The sequence below is a fragment of the Lactuca virosa genome, chromosome 5, assembly GCF_052849685.1.
Source record: "Lactuca virosa cultivar CGN04683 chromosome 5, Lactuca_virosa_CGN04683_v6, whole genome shotgun sequence".
NCBI lineage: Eukaryota > Viridiplantae > Streptophyta > Magnoliopsida > Asterales > Asteraceae > Lactuca > Lactuca virosa.
The window spans coordinates 441,431,220-441,446,385 of record NC_136430.1 but is presented as its reverse complement, the minus strand read 5'-3'; the positions used below and the strand labels follow the sequence as shown (position 1 = coordinate 441,446,385).

General features: G+C 34.4%; 1 pseudogene across 1 annotated transcript; it reads right to left on the bottom strand.

Moving 5' to 3' along the window:
- Positions 1–12,533: 12,533 nt before the first annotated feature.
- Positions 12,534–14,470, bottom strand: LOC145114072 (chloroplast envelope quinone oxidoreductase homolog; annotated as a pseudogene). The gene is made up of 4 exons (XR_013710916.1): positions 14,186–14,470; positions 13,636–13,777; positions 13,419–13,501; positions 12,534–13,344 (listed from the first exon to the last, which is right to left on the bottom strand). The product of XR_013710916.1 is annotated as a chloroplast envelope quinone oxidoreductase homolog (transcript).
- Positions 14,471–15,166: the final 696 nt, after the last annotated feature.

Sequence of the window (15,166 nt, the reverse complement as noted above, 5' to 3'; positions counted from 1 at the left end):
GATTTCTGTAGGCGGCACACATGATGAGGCATGCTAGGTAGGGGTGAGCATAATAACCGAAAAACCGAACCAAAACCAAATTAACCGATATAATCGAACCATAATAACCGAACCATTTTAAAAACCGTTGGTTCAGTTTCCAATTTTTGTTAACCGATAACTACCGGTTCGGTTATGGTTTTATAGGTTAACCGAACCATTATTTACCGAACCGCTAACTTTATATTTTAATATATAAAAATTATAGATTATGTATAAAATAATATAGTCAAACTTATTTAAGACCCATTAAATTTTCAAAATATAATTCATTAATCCTCACTTATCAGGAGACGAACGAGCAATCAAAAAACCATCAAAGGCTGATCACGCAGACACATACAATCTTCCAATCATGCATTGAGTTAGATTATTGATTAACGTTGTAATTCCAAATCGGCTAATTCTACAATTTGTAAATATTATTCACAATTAGTTTAATCTTCACACTCATAATCCTAATCGGAGGTTTCTCACACCATTAATACTAATCGAAGATTATTTTTGACTTTATAGTCCTGTTTGAAGGAATTTTTCACTTTATAATCAAGACTTCTAGGTAAGTTAAGTTTTTTATTCTTCTTGACTTTGTGCTACATTAAGAATGTATTATTATTATTATTATTATTATTATTATTATTTTGCCTTTTTTATTTACTGTTTTTGACTTAATCACATTGAATGTATATGAGTGATTAGAATTTTTTTTATCAAGATAACACATAATATGAATGTTTGGCTATTTTATTTTATAGTTTTTGATTTAATAGTATTGAATGTGTATGAATGTTTGGCTTTATTTTAATGTTAATATCAATTATCAATATATGAAATTATTAATGTCAATTTTGTTTAATGTTTTATATTTTTATTGAATTTTTTTTATTTTGGATGTGACTGTGTGTTATTTCACTCTGAGTATTAAATGTACATATTTTATTCTATTACTATAAGCTAGGTTACAAACATTAGTGCTGATGACTTTTTTGTATTCTCTTTTCATTTATTATGTCAATATACTTTCACCACTTATATTATGTTGAACATTATGGTTAACCAATATTAACCATTAACCAAAATCGTTAATCGACAAAAACCATTAACCATAACCAATATTAACCATATCCAATGGCTACCAAAATGCATTAACCAATCATAACGGTTATGGTTCGGTTTTGACCAATAACCAAACCAAACCGCCTCATACACACCCCTAATGCTAGGGTCAGCAAATTCAGGCGGCTGATACATGTAAACCGTCTCACGAAGGTGATCGTGTAGAAAAGCATTTTTGACATCCAGCTGGTGCACGGGCCACTTGCGAGAGAGAGCAAGGCTAAGGACTGTGCGAATTATAGTGGGTTTCACAACAGGACTAAAAATGTCGGCACAGTCAATGTCGGGTTGTTGGCTCTTGCCATTTGCAACAAGGCGAGCTTTGTACCTGCTAAGAGAACCGTCAGCATTAAATTTATGTTTGAAAAGCCACATAGCACGAACAATGTTGACCTCGCTTGGGCGTGGGACGAGGGTCCATGTATTATTTTTAATAAGCGCTTGGAATTCATCTTGCATGGCACATTTCCAATTAGTGTCAGAAAGTGCTTCGGCTGGATTTTTTGGAATGGAAGAGAGGGCGGAAGTGTGGAGATTTAGGCGAGTAATGGGTTTGGTTAGACCGGTTTTGAATCAGGTGACCATGGGGTGAGTAGATGTAGGGGCTGTCGGGGGAGGAGGTGGGGCGGTGGGAATTGGTGGTTGTTCGGTGGAGGTAAGTGGTGAATGGGAAGTCAAAGATGAGGAGGAGGATGAAGCAGCCGATTGTTGGGTAGGGATGGTGGAATTTGGTGTCAAGGTGTTGACAGTCGGAGAGGGAGGGGTATGGATGTCGGGTGTTGGGTGATCGGGTGTAGTGAGAAGGCGAGGGGAAATAAGATTGGGTGCGGGGTCCATATCAAGAAAGGAGTAGGAAGGAGGATTGTTAGGTGTGAGTGATGCATATGGAAATGTGTGTTCATCGAAGTTGACATGGCGGGAGATAATGTCAAACCCCCGAACCGTCAAAAATAACGGCGGAAACGTTCGGAGGCGGGTGACGTCATGCGTAGTATCACAACAATCGTATCATAGCAATCAAAGTAAACACAACCATTACATTACAATATAATTGTTTACATCTGTTTGAAAACATAGTTTGTACATATCAGTATATAACAAGAGTAAAAGACGTGACTCCAAAATACTTCGTCTTCTCCAAAAGTCGGCAAGAGTACCTGTCTATTGTTGCCCTGAGAATACAAGCGGTTTTGAAAACGTATCAGCATAAAGCTGGTGAGTTCATAAGCATGTTTTTGTATTGAAAACTAGTCACTGAATTTGTACAAATGATTTCTCTTCATTATAAGTAAAATGTCGTTTGTAACGAAAACCTTTGTTATCAAGTTTCTGAAATATGTATGCATGCTTTCCAAGAAAATCCAATATTTTCTAATATGTTTGTTGATTACTGTATGAAAAGTATGTTCCGTTTGAAAACCCTGACTACCACCAGTATGTAGGGTAAGTTTTGTTTGAAAATTCTGGCTACCACCAGTATGAGTAGTAGTTTTATTGCTCAAATAAAACCAAGAGTTGGATCCCTGGAATACCCTCCAGTAAGTAGATAGGTAGTTTTATTAATTAAATAAAACTATTGAAGAAAGAAATTCCGTAAACAAAGGTTAGTTTATACTATTGTGAGTTCGTATAACCATGCTAATATGACCGATGAACCTCCTTGACGTTTCTTCAAGCGTCGTACGATTACAAAATTTGTCACCCCAGGCATGCCTGCCTAACTGTAGCTAACAGTTCAGGTGTGGGATTGTCAGTCCCGAATAGATCTATTCACAAATTTCACGCTCTCCCTCCAGGAGACTCTGGTTATACTATAGGTGAGGATTTACTGGTACCCCAAAGGGCATAATGAAGAGAAGGTCTCACAATCTGGTATTAACTAGTTTACGTGTTGTTTTGTTGTTCTCGTGTTCGAAATCGTTGTATACGTTGTAGAGTATAAATAATTATACGCAAAATAATTATTTGATAAGATACTCTTGCTTTCTGTATGTAGTAATGAATAAACTAAACCTGTATTAGTTTATATGTTTGACTTTGTACGTAGTTTGAATCTGTAAAACCGGAATTGAATTTCCCAAACTATACCTATTATAGTTTGACTGGTAAGTTGTGTTCGTGTATGATTCTGAAAACTATGCAATCGTGTTTAGAAAACGTCCCTTATGCTCCGCATATTACAAAAGGGATAAAGTATCTAAATGTTTACGTGAAACTTGTTGTAATTGCATTAGTTTATGACTTGTGAAAACCTTTATGTTTGGCTTGTATTCCCCCCTGAAAACGTTTTAAAAACTATGAAAGCGTAGGGGTATGAACTCACCGTTGATGTGTGAAAACGTTGGTTGGAAACGAAGATCCTCGAGTGGTTGCACGTGGCACTTAACGGAATCCTAATATCAATAATTACATATATGTATCTAAATTAGCAATTTCGTTATATATAAAGTGTTAGAAAAACACTTGTTTTCGGTTAAGGAATGTTACCGGGACTTGATCGAATCGAGGAAAGTGGGTTTTCGGACAAATGCACCACTTAAAAGGTGTTTACGGTCGTGAGGTGAGTTTACGGCCGACCGACAGTTTACGGCCGTGAACAAGGTTTACGGTCGTAAATTGAGTTTACGGCCTTTGAAGATCTGGTGAGTTTACGGTCGTAAACTGAGTTTACGGTCTACGAAGATTGACCGTAAACTCAAGAATAGTGACGTTGGTTTCGATGGAAACGTGCTTTAGATGCTCTTAAACAACCTCCAGGAGTGTTTCTTGATGATTTTTAGAGAGAAAAGAGGGTGTTTCGGAGTTTACGGCCAGAGGTTCTAGAGAGATAATGAGAGAGTTTCCGGCCAAAAGTGTTCAAATGAGGGTGGGGGTCTTATATTTATAAGGGATTTTGTGGTCGGTGGGTGGGGTCCACCCGATGCTGGCCGCAAACGAGTTTACGGCCGTAAACAGGTTTACGGCCGTGAACTCCAGTCAGACCGTGAACATATTGTTTTTCGAGAAAATTGAGTTTCGCGCGGTTTTGGTTTCCGACTCACATATATAAATTTAATTATATAGAATCTGATGATATTCTAAAAGAAAAAGTTCGACGGATAATTAATAAAAATCCAAATTTTATTAACGGAAATCGCGTAACAGAAACGGAAAAAGTTTCGGGTTGCCACAGATAATGATCTTTTTAGTTTTTAGATCAAGGCAATGGAAACCCCGATGATTCTCGAGATACCCAAGGAATATGCAAGGAGTGGAACGAGGGTCAAGTTTATGAGGTGGGTGGAGATGAGGATAACATAGGCATCCAAAAATACGAAGATGATCATATGTAGGATGCTTTTTGTAGATTTTGTAAAATGGTGTATGGTTGGCAATAGATCTAGAGGGTAGGCGATTTAGAAGATGGGCAGCCATGTTGAGGGCTTCAACCCAAAAAGTGGGTGGAAGATGGGCTTGAAAAAGTAGGGAACGGATTTGGTTATTGATAGTGCGTAACATCCGTTCCGATTTACCATTTTGTTGAGAAGTTTTGGAGCAAGAAAAATGGAATTGAATGCCATTTTGATTAAAAAATAGAGTGAAGAGTGGAGTTGTCAAATTCGCCCCCATGATCACATTGAAATTGTTTAATTTCTTTGTTGAATTGAGTCTTAACATAAGCACGAAAATGTAACAGTTTGGTGATGGCATCACATTTTCGTCTTAAGGGGTAAACCCAAACAAAGTGAGAAAAATGGTCAAGAAATATGATGTAATACTTCAAACCACCAAGACTAGGAATAGGGGAGGTCCAAATCTCGGAGTGAACAATATCAAAAGGAGCACCCACAATTTTATTAGAACTAGAAAAAGGGAGACACACATGTTTTCCCAATTGACAAGCATTGCAAATAAAAGAAGATAATTGTTTATTACATGAAATTGAACGACTAGAAACTAAAAAACGAAGCACATCGTGGTCGGGGTGTCCAAGTCTTTGATGCCAGACGGTGGGAGTAGAGGTGAGCAATGCTTGAGGCGAGTTTTGAAGACAATGGAACGGATATAGATCACCGGTGCTATCACAGCGGATTAGAATTTGCTTGGTTAGAGGATCCTTCACAGAAAAACCAAGTTTGTCAAATTCTATAGAGCAATTGTTATCAGTGGTAAATTTACGAACGAATATAAGATTTTTTATGATGTTGGGTGTGACAAGAACATTATTTAAGTGAAGGGTACGGTGAGGAGTTAGAAGAATGCCATGTCCTGTGTTGGTGACGGGGATGGGCGACCCGTCACCGACAAGTATAGATGAAAAAGGACGCCTATTAAAAGTAGTACATAATTTACCCGTGTCCGATGAGAGATGATTGGTAGCCCCCGTATCCATGAACCAATCTGTATTGATCGGGTCATGTAAGCTCATAGTTTGAAACGCATGGGGAAGAGAAGTAACATGTCTGTTGGGCCTGATGGAGTATTGGGCTAGGCTGAATGAAAAGCAGCAGGTTGTTGGGCCGACTGTTGAAGTTGTCGCTGAGGACCAAAGGAGTTGGGTTGTCGCTGAAAAGATTGACCAAGAGCCCAATGTTGTTGCCATGTAGGAGCAGCCCAAGGAGGGTAGAAAGAAGCTCATGCAACCCATGGAGGAACGTTGTTTTGGTTGTTGTTGTTATTTTGTCGGCGTTCTGACTGTCGTCGATCACTCCCACGACGACGCTCTTGTTGACGGCGATCACCCCACCGGCGGTCATGTTGCGATGGAGGGTTGCGTCGGCGATCAGACTCTCCGCGAGATTGATGGGGCGGTGGATCAGTTGAACCTGAGAGAAGCACAGTGGGAGAAGAGCTATGATCTCGCAGGTGAGTAGGATGGGTGCGAGACCTTTGGAGTTGAGTTTCTTCAAGCATCAACATGGAGCGGGCCTCCAGAAAGGTGGGAAGTGGACGCTGATGACGGATTATACCTGCAACTTGAGAGAATTTATCCCCCAATCCATTGATCATGTAAATAACCAGGTTAGTTTCAGTGACAGGTTGGCCGATATTTGCCAGTTGATCAGAAATAGTCTTGATTTTTTGGTAGTAACCAACAATGGTCATGTCTCCAAGGTCAAGAGTACGAAGTTCTTGATCGAGTTGCATAGCCCGAGCTTCCTTATTGTCGCGAAACAGATTTTGGAGGCTAGTCCAAACATCACGAGCGGTGTCATCAGGCTTAAGAATCATCGTAAGGAGGGGCTGAGAAAGGGTCCCGTAGAGCCACAGTTTTAGGAGATTATCAAGTTTTTCCCATTCGGGAGTTACCGGGGTCGGTGGTGGGTCTTTGATATGTTTTTGAAGACTGAAGCTGATACAGAAAGCTTGAAATAGGGTGTGCCAGGAATCATAGTTCATGACATCAAGATCAAGAGTGATTGGAACATATGTGTGTATGTTATTGATGCCATATGGTTTCTCTGTTGACTCACTTGTATTGGGAGCCATGGAACAGGGGATATGCTAAGGCCGACTGAGAAGAGAAGAGATGGGAGGAAAAGAACGAAGATGGAGGAGAAGAATTAGAAGGATCGAGAAAAGATCTCTGATACCATAATAGACAAATGATTTCCCTTTGACTCATTCTGTATTCATTAATAAATATATATAGGAAACCAATACAAATAATGGGCCATAGAGAGTTGGGCCGAATATACATACACGATACATACAAATATATACTAATAATATCAAGCGACTCTAAGCAATAATATTCTTTCAGGTTGGGTTACTGTTTTTGTTAGATTTTGATGGTTTTTTTTTCTTTTTAGGTATTGAAGAAGTTGCCATTGATGTGAAAAATAAAGAAAACGTGAAGAATGAGAATGTAGTATAGTAGAAGTTCATTCAAACATGGAGAATGAGAATGTACTCTTGCAATTTGGTGAGAAGTAGCAATAATATTTGTTCAGAATGAATTAACATTATTTTCTCAGAATGTATTAGTGTTTTACTTAGACTTCAATGTTTTATTTGATTTTTAATCATTCTTAATTTTATTCTTTAAGAATAAATGTAATTGTTAATTTGTATTCACTCATAACGAATGTAATTTATGTCCATAGTTCAATTATTCAATAATAAATGTAACTACGGATTCTAAAATATTAAAATTCGTTTCATATAAAATTTGTATTCAAATTTGATAATATATTTTTATAGTATTTTGTTAGAATATAACGTTTTTTTCAAGATAATCATGAACGCATTCTTTTAGAATATCCAATTTAATAGAATTATTATCCAGAAAAACCATATTTTTAAAATTAAGAGAATTTATTATTCAAATCAGGTTCAAGAATTTTGTTATTCTTTAAAGTTAACAAAATAACATTCTAACCGAATTAAAGTTGAATTAATTAAAAAAATCATAATTCAAAATTAAGACAATAAAAAATCCCTTAAAATCCGAAATTTCCTTTTTTAAATTTGGGTTTTGTAATTTGAAAATAATGGAAATATACAATTTTACCCTTTTTTAATTAAATGATATTATTTTTTTTTAATTTAATAATATGGATAAATGACTTTTTTAAAATAACTAAAATGATTGGTCCACAATCATTCCTACATCCACACAATAATTAGTTAGAACACAATAACCTAAGCTTCTATATATATATATATATATATATATATATATATATATATATATATATATATATATATATATATTGAAATATTAGTACATTTCCAATAGATAATATTAACCATACAAAAGAAGGTGTTTTTGGAAAATGAACATGTAATTTTAGTAGTGTTTTCTAAAACAAAACTATTACTTAAATGGCAAATCTTATATAAAAAAATGTAAGTAACAAATGCTTACAATAAACATAAGTTCTTATCCTATTACGTTCAACTCATCAAAAGATTTGTCACCATAAGTAAATGTAATGATAAATTCGTATATTAAAAAAACACATCGTGACCATATATATATATATATATATATATATATATATATATATATATATATATATATATATATATATATATATATATAATAACCATATTTGTTACAATAAACACATATGTGACCAAATATTTTTTATTTGTATTATAAGTTTAAATATAAAGATAAATATTCAAGTATGCTTAAATTAAAAAATAATAAATAAAATCAAGATATGATTCTTTTAGAGGACACGTTTATAGTAAAAGTTATTTAATGCGGTCTATAATACTCATTATGATTAAAAATGTTACCGAATATTTAGCAATAATTTGGATTACATCACAAATCTTTTCGTCACATTGACTTTGTTTAGGGGTAAAGTTTAATTATTGATATTATTGGCACGTAAACTTGTTTACATGGAATTTCTTATTGTTTATTAAACCAGATTTGTCCTAAATACAATATTTAACTATCATATGAAGCAACCATCTTTTACTAAACAATTATTTCTCTTATGAAAATGTAAATAAACAATGAAATTGTTTAATTAAGTACACTTAGTGGAACAGGTAATTAGTAGGCAAAAAGTCATTATTAATAATATTTTTTCAAAATTATATATATATATATATATATATATATATATATATATATATATATATATATATATATATATATATATATATCACTCTTATAAAAGAAGTCATAAATCAATAATATTCAACCATATTGATTTGAAACATTTTAACTTTTCAATTTTTTTTAGTTAATTGTATTAAACCATATTATTTTATAACTTCAAAACTCTTCAACCTATTCAACTTAATTGAATGATTAATTGCAATATTTTACTTATATAAGAACAGTATCATCCATTCTTGGTTATTTATATTTTTTTTCTTTTTTTTTCGTTTTTGTTATATAGAATGCTTGAAAATGAAGAACAAAGTTGTAGTTGTTTGGTGTCTAAAAAAAGATTTCAATGATGAAATATGTTAGGATATATGATCTTTTTTGCAATTAAGATTGTTTATCCAAAACAACTTTCCATGGTGGTATATAAATATCTATCATTCTAATGTTTCTTGAAAACTAATTCATAAAAAATATGGGTTAATTTTTTATTTCTTTATTAACTCTCTCTCTCTCTCTCTCATTTATTTATTTTTTTAGTTCGTGTCATGTAATATATTTTTTTTAAATATGATTGTTAATGTTTTTACGGTATTTTTATTTCGTAATTTAGTAAAAGTGCATCTATAAATCATCTTGTTAACAATTTAACTCAATTTGTATTTATAAAAATATTGTTGTAGATAATTGTTTAATAGAAGTATAATCTAATATTTTATTGATGAAATATGTTAGGATATATCATCTTCTTTGCAATTGAGATTGTTTATTCAAAACAACTTTCCATGGTAGTATATGTAACACTCATAAAAATCAAGATAAATTTAAACTTTTTAAATACAATCCAAAAACATAAAGTGTTTACAAAATAGTTTTCAAAACATTTCCAACATCAGAGTTTCCCAAAATCATAGATCATAACAAGAAGATATGTACGTTCACGCCTTCGCCTTCCCGCGGTCATCCGAAGTACTTGAAACATAACTCAAAACTGTAAGCCAACGCTTAGTGAGTTTCCCCAAAGTACCAACACATAACAATAATATATACAATAACAACATGCAATAGGTCCACAGCTAAAAGACTGGATTACCCCTGAGCCCACAACATAAGTCTGGCTTGCCCTCGGGGACCACAACTTATGTATGGCTTGCTCCCTGATCAGATCAGTCCTCGGACTGAAATACCATCAAGCCCTCAGTACGAGTCTGACATACCGCCCAGTCCTCAGCTCGTATCTGGAATGCTCATGAGCCCTCAACATGAGTCTGGAATGCCTTACCCGACCCTCAGCTCATATTTGGAATGCTCCATGGTTTGTTGGCTACCGCACGGAGCAATACAACCTCAACCCAACACAATATGTCGATATATACCAGATAATAATCATATACAGATAATCATGCAAACAGAATCACAGGTAGTCCTACAGATATACCAGACTAGCATGTTAATAACTAGCATACTCATGCATATCTATTTCATACTCAGAATATCAGTTAATATCAACCAATATGTCGGCCTTGGTGCCTTCGACCCACAAGTACAGTGAGGAAAACTCACCTCGCAAACTGGACAAAAAACTGATGAGGTCTCAACTCCGAATCTCAGCTCCAACAGACTCTTATTCCAACCAAATGACCAATCTCAATTAGTATCCTAAATACCCAAATACCCTTAAGGTTAAACTTGGTCAAAGTCAAAGTCAACTGGTCAAACTAACTATGTCAACTGAGTCAACCCAACCGAGCCAACTCAACTGAATTGACCCAATGCGAGTACGTGGGGCGTACACCGAAGGTACGCTGGGCGTACTCGAGTCCTTGCATGTTGACCACCATCAGGGTGGTTGACCTCGTACGCAGGGCGTACTCCGAGTATGTGGGGCGTACTCCCAGAAACTTCAAAACTCATTAAGTGCTTAACGGCTTAAGCACTTACGTCCAAATTTCAGATCCAAGGCTAAAATACACTCTAGAGTCATAAAGTTTCCAACTTTTTTTTTTTGGAAAGGGAACTTCCCTAACGAGGGTTTCCGGGCCAGCTTTCGCGCACCGACTAATCCTCCGCTGCAAACATGAGGCTTTGCCTCATGCCCTGGAGTCACTGCAGGCGAACCTCCAACTTTATGACTTTACATGCCCATTAAGTACTTATCTCAACTTCTTAATCCATTAAGACATTCTACAAGATGCATTGAGCAAAACCAACCATTTGAAACCCATTTTTATGACTCAATACCCTCCCAAGGGTATGAAAAGACAGCTTAATGGGTCAAGAACATGCTTTGTTTATGAAACACAATATCTGGGACAAAAAGAACCTAAAACTAACCCAAAACAAGATCTACAAGAAACAAAACCAAGTTCAGAACTTGATACTTTAAAATGGTGTCAAAATGTGGTGTGACTACTGTGGATCCATATTTCCTTAAGTTATACTGTAAATCTATATCTCATGCAAAAATAGGATAAAAATTGGTTCGGATTTTTTTTTATTTTTCTTTTTGGAATTTTTAAAAAGTTTTATAAACGTAATTAATAATATATACTATTAAGTTTTACTTGTTAACATTTAATACTATTAACCTTAAAGTGTGTCTTTTTTAATACGTATCATCATTTCAAATTTTTTTACCGTTAACCATTTTTTTTTGCTAATATATATAAAGTACATGTATTTACATTTTTATCAACATTACTTTGTGTTAATTTATAATTTGAATATTTATTATATTTTAGATTAATATTAACCAATAAATACTTTATGTTTCTAAAAAAACAAAGTTACTTATTAACAACTTATAATAAAGAAAAAATGTAATAAAGATGATTATCATATGATAGAAAAAAAGTTTTACCGTTGTTCAAACAAAAATTAATAATATAAAAAATATATAATTATTATAGATAATAAACAAAATATTAAATTAATTAAGCAAATTTGATTAGACACATTTTAAAAACAAAATAGACTTTAAAACAAATTCGATTGATTAGACACATTTATTAGGTTTAATCATAATACGGAAAACAATGTGCTTAAAACCCCAAAAGGGTTTTTTTAACACCAACCTATCATTATCTTTATCTTTATAATTCTTAACAGATTCAACATTACGTTGAAAAACATAAAAACATAAAACAATTCGGCTTTTAAAAAATCTTTTATGCAAAATTCCACAAGCGTCTCTCATAGCTCGTATATGATCTTCAATAATTCGAAAGTCGAGTTGCATCAAGTAGGGGTGTCACCTCATAGAAAATTCTTTGTTTCTAAGCCGCAATCTTTTATAACATTTTTGAACTTGCTTATCCTTTGTACCGATTGTCTAATATACCTTACGGTCTTTTGGACACATTCGGCATGGTAGTTTGGAATTTTAGTCCAACCATCACGATTAAGTTTAATATGGAGGAAATACTTTCCACCGTTGTAAAGATTGGACAACTTTTTAACTAAAAAATCAATTGCATTATCGTTAAAAGAAACGTTATCCAAGGTCATAGGCGTGACATTTTTACACCCAATCCGTGAATCAGTGAATGCAATCTAGTATTTGGCCAATTTACTCACTTTTATCTATCTCCCTAAAGCTGTCTATCCCCTAATTTTCATCAATAAAAAAAGTCAGCCTACAACATTTTCTATTTGCATTTAACAAAAACTGATAAACCGCACTGTTTAGACATAGCTACTTGCTTTTCAAGTGTCACATATCACATAGTTCCCTAACAATGATAGCTGCTCCAAAAATACAATCTTTAAATAAGGTAGTTAACAAATTATATATTTAGAGCTATTCATTTATAAAAAGACCAAATACCCACAAAATAACCATAGTCTCACTTTATTTATTAAGTAAAAAAAAAACATAAATATGTCCAAATCAATTAAGTTCTTTGCCCAATTACGCTCATCAAATCAAATATTAAAAAAAAAAATGTCTGAAACAAACACTTATATGTAATAAGTTCTTAGCAAACATGTATAACTTGTTTCATATTTACGTTTAGGGCTCCACAACCACTTTCCCCGTCGCATGTCCTTCAATACTCTTCTCCCAAGCCTCTTCAGCCCTACTTAACGGATACCTCGAATCAATAACAGTTTTCAATTTCCCTTCTTTCACATAATTCAAAAGGCACTCAATCTGTTCAGCTTTTGGAACCACAAGCAACGGCTGTAGTTGCTTCTTTGAAAACGTAATTTTCTTCACAGCATAAGTCCAAAACGCACCACCACTAGGTGTCAAATCAATCACTTTCCCATTTGGGCTCAAATTGGGCTCAAATGCCGACCACGGGATACCAGTTGTACAATGGATCACCAAATCATACTTCTGGCCCGATGGGCTTTTAAGGGAGGAACCTTCTGGAGTCGTGTGTGTTTCCTAGTTTTGCTAGTTGGACCGCGTAGTGGCCCACACCGCCTGAAGCGGCGGTTATGAGGATGTTTGAGCGCGGTTGGATTTTGACTAGGTTTATACCGCCGGTTATGGTTAGGGCGTGAAGAGCGGTGCACCCTGCGATGACTAGACTCGCACCGTCTGCAGCCGAGACCTCTGGCGGTCTAGAAACCGTTAAATTCTCCTTAGCCACGGCATACTCTGCGAACCCCCCACCTGCAGCCCCCTAAAAAAGAAAAGTCAGACTGACATGACAAGACATAAACGACAGATGTCAAATGGACAAAAATTGGAACTTACAAGGGTGGAAACGATTTTGTCACCAGCTTTAAATTTTTTGACTCCAGATCCAACTTCCACAATCTCTCCCGCTACATCACCAGCTATTCCAACAACAAAATATGGTTATGTATATGTATATGTATAGGAATATGGGTTATAGTTAAAGGCATAGAACAAGAATAGGATAAATGATGATGGATCCTAATGGAAGTAGTATTTGATTATTGAACAGTACCTGGTATGACAGGAAACTTTTTGGGCAAGAAAGGGCGAACCATGCCTTTCTGAATTTTCCAGTCGATTGGATTTATGCTTGCTGCTTCTATTTTCAGCAGAATCTCATTAACTCCAGGGGAAGGAATGGGGATCTCAACATGCTGCACAACATATAAACAAGCGATAAAGCACTGCTACTTTCTACATCAAATAGCTAATCCTAATTTCAGTAAGTTTCTCTGTGTATCCAATTTGAATCTACTATATATCGTTGACTAATGCTTCTCCTACATATATCCAATATCATTTTCCAACTACTAAATTGATGTGCAAGTCAAAGACTTTTAATAGAAAACCATCTAATATGTTAGCTTATGATTCACTAGAAATCTATATCTGCGTCTACAAATTGGTAATTCAGTTTCCTACATCGTGAAATCCCCAATAAGTCAGGTCACATCTAGGTTTAGCTACATTAAAATCAAAAAAGCAAAGGAGCAGTAATAAACTCGAAACGGAAAGGGAGATGGAATTCAAACACCAATCTCTTTGAAATGTGATTGTATTACCTTCAAACCAGCAGAACCTCCTCCATACGAATTGTACCAAACAGCCTTCATCAATTTTCCGGCCATATTCATTCCTCGATCTAACTTTCTGAGCAAGTTTATCGAATTTTGGTAGCGAACGAGAAGAATGATGTGTGAATAACGTGACGGCGTATTTTATAGACTCGTGACGACTAGAAGATTCCTCTGTTTGACTCCTCCATGTGATCACTTGATTTTTGTTTACGTGATATCGGGCCGAAACTCTCTGCTCGAACCGATCGGAACGGGAAAATAAAAGATAATGAAGCCAAAAATCTGGTGGTTTAAAGAGCATCCCAATCGTTTATCTTATTTTAGTTGTTTTAAATTTACTTTTTAATTGATTTTATTTTCTTAATGTTCATTATTTTTTAATATTTAGTTGTGTTAAAAGTATCTAAATCTAAATAATTGATCTTTATCCATATAAAATATTTTTTAAAACCTCTATTTAGTTTATCATGTAAAAGGTAATTACATTAACATTTACCAAATAGCTCATGTTAAACTCAAATCAAGGCCTATCGTTATGGATAATCTGTCAAACATTATTAATATTTTAAGAGTTATTAACAAAACTTACTATTAGGAAGAGGTTCTTGTCAACAACGATCACACTCTTTTTTTAATTTTTTTAAAAAAATATTTATATTCGGGATAAAGTTGGCAATGAGTCGATCTGGGTTGGGTTCGGATTTCACCCATTTTTTAATTGAGTTGAAAATATCAACTAAACCCAACTTGTTTATTTAAGTGGGTTGATATTTCTAACCCAATCCAACCTTATAGATAAATGGGTTGCCACCGGGTTAACCCATTTATATAATTCTCGATTCAACCTATTAAATAAATAAGTTAAACTTGGGTTACTTATTTAAAATCAAAAAATTAAATATATTAACTAAAAATTATACTATATAAATCAGTTTCAAACATAAATAAAATTTCAATGTATAACAA